Below are 7,265 nucleotides of genomic sequence, written 5' to 3'. Positions count from 1 at the left end.
GTTCAGCCCTAGTGCTCATGTGTGGGGGAGGATCCACAAACTGTCCCGGAATAGGGCAGATTCATTTATTTAGGGACTGGTGCTGCTTCCCTCCAGTCTCCTCAGCATCACAGGATTGGGCCCATATACTGCAGACTCGAGTCTGCCAGCATCACAGTGACGCCTGCCTCGCCTGAGGAGGGGCAGCAGATGAAGCCGATGGAACCGAGTTTAAACATCTCATTGACTGGCCGCCTCTTCTTACAGCTTCCTTGTTTTCATGGCCGCGCTTCCCGCCCACCAGCAGAAGGGTGAGTGAGGAATGAGGCTCCCACCCTACGCCGACCTGTTCCCAGCATATGGCAGCATTATTCCACCCACTCAGCCATTGCAAACTGAAACCACACCCCAGGCTGGCAGGATTTGCATCCATTGCACACTCCTCCCCCGGGCCAGAGAGCCAGGCCAGTAACTAGGGCACCGAGTTTCATCTGGCAGGATGTCAGCCTGGCCACCGGCTCTGTGCTCAGACAAGCCCCCATCACGAGTGATGTGTAACAGCTGCTGGGCTTTGGGGAGCTCGAGCTGCTCCCCAGCCCACGGCTGACGTGTGAGTGCAGCATGCGCTTGTCCTGGGCAGATCCATGCCTGGCTGCTCCCATGAGAACCTTTAGCAGGAAGTGAAGAGAGAGAGAAACCTCTGCAGCCTCGCCCTGTGGCTGCGACAGTGTCCGGTTAGCGGTGCTATCACGGGGAGACGGGTCTAGGAGCCTGGTACTGAGGTGGCACTTCCCAGTTTCCAGCCCAGCTTCTCAGGCACTTAGAATTGTTGGGGGAAATCCCCGTCTGGCCTGAAATGTCTCCTGCCTCTTCCCAGCTTAGTGGGGAACTTGGGGTCAAATTCCACTGGGCTGGTTTCTCGGGTCTCTCTCCTGCCGTGTCTAAGCTACGCTCTGGGCAGTGCAGGGCTTTAGTTCAGCTTCCAACTTTGTTCAGACTTTTCCTACCCTGGTGATTTCAGCCGCCTCACCGACAAAAACCACCCGCGGGCAGAGTTCAGTGAGAGCCGGGGGCAGCACAGTCTCCTCAGGGCAAGAACCACACAGGGATGCAGTTTTCCCCAACCCCGGCATTAGAGCCCCAGGACATTCAGAGTCCAGGTTACATGGGACTAGTCCGGCCATGCGGAAGTAAGAGAGGCCCAGGAAAGGCCCCAGGTTTCTGTGGGACACTTGCCGAGTCCCTGATTTTCGATGACGGGGGAAGGGAGATCACCTGCCCCATGGTTCCTCCAGTGCAAAGGAGACGTTTCACAGGGCGTGGATGGAAGCTCAGGGAGGCCAGTGCCGCCTCCCCACCCAGTCCCGTCCATGAGAACGAGGGGCCAAGAGACCCCGGGAAGGGGCTGGGCATTCCCAGAAAGAACAGGAATTAGCCCTTCACCCAGCGGGGGGCCTGGGGGTTTCCGGCCAGGCTAAGCCCGGGGGCCTGGGCTGAAGCAGGCTGTGAAGGACGGCAGCGTCTGTGGCTCCAGTCTGTGAGCTCGGAGCGAATGCAACCCCAGGCTGCGGGGGACAGGGGTCCCTCCCCCTGCGGTCCCAGCTCCACCCAGGGCAGAGTTTGAAGCCTGGCTTGGCTCAGTTCCAGGCACTCAGACCCAGCTCCTGGCTGCACCAGGGAGTCAGGGGGCATCTTCCTCCCCCTGGGCCGAGCTGCTGCCTGTGTCTGGTGAGGGGGAGGGAGGCGGGCACAGAGCGGAGCAGCCCTCCCCACCCGTCAGACCATTCCCATCTGCCCACACAGGGTGCGGCTCTCTCCACAAACTGCCTCGTCTCCCGGCATGGCCGGTTTTCTCCCTGCCACGCCCTGGGGTCCCTAGTCCGTTGCCACGGTCCAAGAAGACCAGGCCCCGGTGCGGCTGCCCTGCCGTGGAGGGACGACTTGGGGTTCACGTCCTTTTGGACAGCCCGGGTATCCCCTGCCATGGCCCCTGGGCTCTGGATAAGCTCACCGTGGTGGAGTCACAGGGGAACTGCAGGCGGTATCGATAACTGTCCCCCTCGGCTGCCAATGCCCTCAGGTTTCCTCCCCTCCCTCCGGACCATGGCAGAGAAGCCATGACTCTACACCGAGGCCTGAAGGACGGCCTCAGTCGTGCTGCCCTCGGCCTCAGTTGTCCCAGGCTCTGCAAGGCACCGCGCTGGGCTGGCCTGGGCTGCCAGTGCAGAGATCTGAGCTCTCAGAGGGTTGCAGTGATGCTGAGAGCAGGGCAGAGGGGCGCCCCCGACAGCAGCGCAGCTCGCGAGGAGACCCGGCGGGCTGGTCCTGATCCATCAGCACGGCTGAAGGGTGCAGTGTTCGTTAGCAACGCGTGAAGCTGAGTGCAGGGTAAAATGAACAAGTGGAACTTTAATAAAGTCCCGTGCACGGCCCTGTCCACGCGGCTCAGCAGCTTCCAGCCTGACTCCCGGCGTTCCAGGGGCTCATCAGATACCATCAACAACAGCCCCTCCAGGGGACATGGGCCCTCTGACTCCAGTTTCACTGATCATGATACCGCTTCCCTCCTTTACAAAGAGACCCATTAAAAACAAAGCCCTGACACAGCCCCGACCCCGTGTCCCTTCGGACAGAGGCTGCTAGCACAGAGCCGCCTTTACCACACACTCAGCTGGTTACGCAGTCTGAGCTTGCACGGGAGCGACCTCTCTCTGTCTCCCTTTCACCTGCCTCCGAGTCCAGCAAACCACTATCCCTGTGGCATGCATCTCCTCCCTCCCTGCGGGACTGGCCTCCGGCTGCTTGTCTCTGCTTTCGGTGATGGACTCAGTCTCTGGGGGCTGTTTCAGGTGTTGTGTCTGCTGCTGGCTGGTAAGTGACTCCTGTTCCTTCAGATCACTTGTCCCTCTTGTATAGTCACCTCGTACCCCCTGGGGGCCGCTGCACCCCTCACAACCCCTTCAGTCTGCTCCTGCTGGTGTCCCACTAATGGCTGGCACCTCACCGCAGTGCCCGTCTCCAGGGCCGGCAGGTCTTTGGCTGATCTGTGGTACGCTACTGCCTGCTTGCTCTGGTTGTTGGCCCCCTCCCCTCAGTGGAATCTCCATCCTTCTGGCTGCAACAGGTCTTCCCACATTGGTACCAGGGTTTGGGTCACTTGCCCAGCCAGTGCCTACGTTAGACTCTTTTGGATCCCCTGTGTCAAAAATGTTAACAAGGGGTCGGACCCAGAAGAAGCAGCTTGTGTGACAGTCTCTTAGCTCTTTTTACAGCTGCGTTCACCTTAGCATTACTCTGGGGGAATGCTGGGGAGGAGACGTGCTGGTTAAACTCCCATTTGTGTGCAAAGTTCCTGAATTCTTCCAAGGCGAACTGGGATCTGGTGTAGTGAATACAGTGTCCGCAATGCCGTATCTCGCTGAGCGGGCCTTCAATTTGCCAGGCACTGACTGGCTTCTTGTATCTGGCAGGGCACTGACCTCCCAAAAATATGAATAGAATCCGTTTTTTTCCTTGCAGGTAAATAATTCAGCTCCCACCTTTCCCCTTGGTTGGGTGGGCAGCTCTTGGGATACCAAAGTCTCTGTCTGCTGGGGGCATACGGCGAGTTATATGGGCCCATGGTGCCCGTGCGCCACCAATATTCAGGAACGTGGGCCTGGTTCCACCAATGTTTGGGGCTCTGCTGCCAGCCCCACATCTGGGGTCCTGGCTGCCACCCAAGGCTCAACTACCGGCTCCATGCCCGGGGACACCAAACTTGTGTGGAACATGGGGGGGTGGGGCGGTTTGGGGATTAACATGAGAGAAGCTGAGAGGTAGACACAGAACAAATAGGAACCTGCAAACACAGATCATGCTGAGAAACTGACCCTGCTCCCATTGTAGTTAGTGGGAGTTTTCCCATTGTGCTCAAAGGGAGAGGGACTGAGTCCAAACTGTGATTTAAACTGTGTTTTAAAACCTGATGAAAGTCGCTTTGCACAACATTTAACAGATTTCCAACTGCACACTGGAACTAGAAGGCGCTGCTAAACAGGACAGCTGTACAGGAATGAATGGAGTGTTGACCGTAACAGCAGGAGCATGCAAAATATAAAATGGAAACATTTATTAAAACAACCACCTTTCCTGTATATTAGACAGATAAGACCTCTTCCCTATGGTCTAGTGGAGATTTAAGAAACAGATGTTCCGGGGGGAGGAGGGGCGGAATTCTTCAGGGCAGGTTAGAGAATGGAAACATTGGAGCAATGAAGTAAGAAAACCAAGAAGCCATTTAATCTGCCGTACCATATACACATAAACATCTAGACACATTAATTCAGACATTTGAAGAGTTCAGCTAAATGAAGCAATAAACGGATAGGAATAATGAGCCAGATCCTAAACTGGTGTCAATTGGCATAGCATCATTGACTTACATCAGCTGAGGATCTGACCCAATAAGCAGAATGTAACATTTTAAAATTGATATGTTAGGGTTAAAGTTATATATATATCGACTTACAAGGCGGGGGCGGGGGGCGGGACTTGGACCTGTTCTGGGAACCACCAACAATTATAAAAACCTGGCGCCCATGGCTGGGGGTTCTCACCTGACCAGCCATGTCACACCCTTCGATGGAGGAGCAGAGCTGGGTACTCGTTCCTGGCCAGTAAAGACACTCTACCTGCACCATGTTGCTTACACAGGCTGTAGTGGTGCTAGGATACCTCTGCTCTGCAGCCTTTCAAGCTCCTTGCGTAGTGCCAGGGACGTTTCCTTCACGTGTAACCCTTCTGCCCGTCTGAGCTGGCAGCAACATGGGCCGGGTTCAGTACCTAGGAATTCCGTTTCAATAACACAATGCAAAACTGGATTCTTCTTTGAATAAAGGAGGGAAAGAACGCACCATTATGTTGGGGAAACACCACAAACAGGACTCATAACACAAACCATGAGCAAAAGACCCACCCCCAAGTAAGTTTGGCAGTGTCCTTTTCCCCTCAGGGTCTTGAGTCCAGCAACCCAAAAGTCTCTGTCCCTGGTCAGTGCAGCCCCAGAGTTCAAAATTTTATCTGCAGAGTTTTACCTCCCAGCCTGGGTGGCAATGGGAGAGGGGGCGCAGGGGTGTTAAGGGGCACCTTATGTGGTCTGAGGCCAACTGCCCCACTTCTCACTGCGAGCCACTCTACCAGCCGCTCCACTCCACACAGCCATCCCGCGAACTGCACTGCTCCACCAGCCGCTCCACCACTCTAGCCATCCCGCAAACTGCTCTGCCAGCTGCTCCGCAATATATCTTCAGGCCCCCCCACTACTTAACACAGCACTCAGTGATTTCAGCTTGTAGTAGGGGAGCCCCAGTGCTGGTACACCATTGGCCCAAAGTGAATTCAGCTCAGCAGCCTGTAACTAGACTCCTAATAGAATCAAAATTAGCTCTGATATTCCACAGTGGAAAGAGAATCAGGTACAATTAGTATTTCAGGCCCTCAAAATGCACCCATACTATCAGGTACAAATACCTGTCCCCAGCCTCTCTCAATTCACTGGGTTGTGGAACCCATGTCCCTTGTCTAGCGAGTGCTACTTAGTTGATGGTGAGTCCCTCTGTCATAAAACAGTTTCATTGTCCTTGATTCACATAATCAGGGTAACAACACTTTATTCTTCCTGCCCCAATAACAGAGAAACTGGGGATCCCGCAGCAGCCAAAGTGACCATTTGGGCTGCTGTGGGCTCAGGCTAGGCGGGGTGGGTGTGCCTATGCAAACAAGATCAGCCCCTGAAGTTCTTTTCCACAACTCACCACCAGATGTCAGGGTAGAGCTCATCCTGATTCTGCTTACATGCGGAATGATGTCAGATTGGAGGGAGGTCTCAAATGGGGTTCTACAGGGATCTGTTCTGGGTCCAGCGTTGTTTAACATCTTTATCAATCACCTGGATGTAGGTATAAAGAGCACACTGATCAAGTTTGCAGATGACAGAAAGCTAGGGGGGTTGCCAATACTTTGGAGAATAAAGCTAAAATTCAGAGGGATCTTGATAAATTGGAGAACTGGGCTGTAGACAACAAAATGGCATTCAGCAAAGAGAAGTGTCAGGTGCTCCACTTAGGGAAGAAAAACCAAGTGCACAAACACAGCCTGGGGGATAACTGGTTTGGCAGCAGCACGGCTGAGAAGGATCTGGGAGTTGTGGTGGGTCACAACCTCAACATGAGTCAGCAATGCGAGGCTGTTGCAAAAAAAGCAAATGCAATTTCAGGTTACATTAACAGAGGGTAGCACGCAACTCACAGGAGTTGATAGTACCACTCTACGCTGCACTGGTTAGGCCTCAGCTGGAGGACTGTGTCCAGTTTTGGTCACCAATGTATAGAAAGGATGTAGAGAAACTAGAAAGGATCCAGAGGTGAGCGACAAAGACGATCAAATTTCAGAGGGGTCGCTGTGTTAGTCTGTATCAGCAAAAAGAACGAGGAGTCCTTGTGGCTAATGAGACTAATGATCAGAGGGCTGGAATGCAGCCGTAGGAGCAAAGGCGGAAGGAACTGGGTATGTTTAGTTTGGAAAAGAGGCGATTAAGGGGGGACATGATAGCGGTCTTCAGATACTTGAACTCTGCCATAGAAAAGCTGGAGAAAAGTCATTCTCTCTGGCTACCGAGGGCAGGACAGGAGGTGATGGGATCAAACTGTAGCACAGCGGATTTAGATTAAATCTCAGGAAAAACTTCCCAGCTGTAAGAACAGTCGGACAATGGGACAGATGCGCGGGGAGGTCATGGAAGCTCCTTCACGGTAGGTTTTCAAAAGGAGGCTGGAGCCGTCTGTGTTGGATGGTTAAAACATAACAGATCCTGCATCTCGGTGGGGGGTTAGATTAGATGATCCTGCTGGTCCTTTCTAACCCTATGATTCTCAGCACACAGGTTCCCCAGTGGGGTCTATTTCCAGTTGCAGCTTTCCTTCAAGGCACCTGTTGCCTTTGAAAACCTCCCCATATGCTTTTAAAAGTGTGTCCATTGTTCCTGGGGCTCCTCCTTTTGCCTCTTGCACTGCAGCTATCCAATTCTGGTGCTGCAGGTTGGATTAAGTTAGATTAAATATATGGGCCCAAAGCGTTAACAGTGTTAACATGACCCAATAACGGTCCAACATTAAACATCAGAGGGGTAGCCGTATTAGTCTGGATCTGTAAAATCAGCAAAGAGTCCTGTGGCACCTTATAGACTAACAGACGTATTGGAGCATGAGCTTTCATGGGTGAATACATGCATCCGACGAAGTGGGTAT

Source organism: Emys orbicularis, chromosome 12, assembly GCF_028017835.1.
Source record: "Emys orbicularis isolate rEmyOrb1 chromosome 12, rEmyOrb1.hap1, whole genome shotgun sequence".
NCBI lineage: Eukaryota > Metazoa > Chordata > Testudines > Emydidae > Emys > Emys orbicularis.
The sequence above is the reverse complement of the archived record's forward strand: the minus strand, read 5'-3'. Positions refer to the sequence as shown.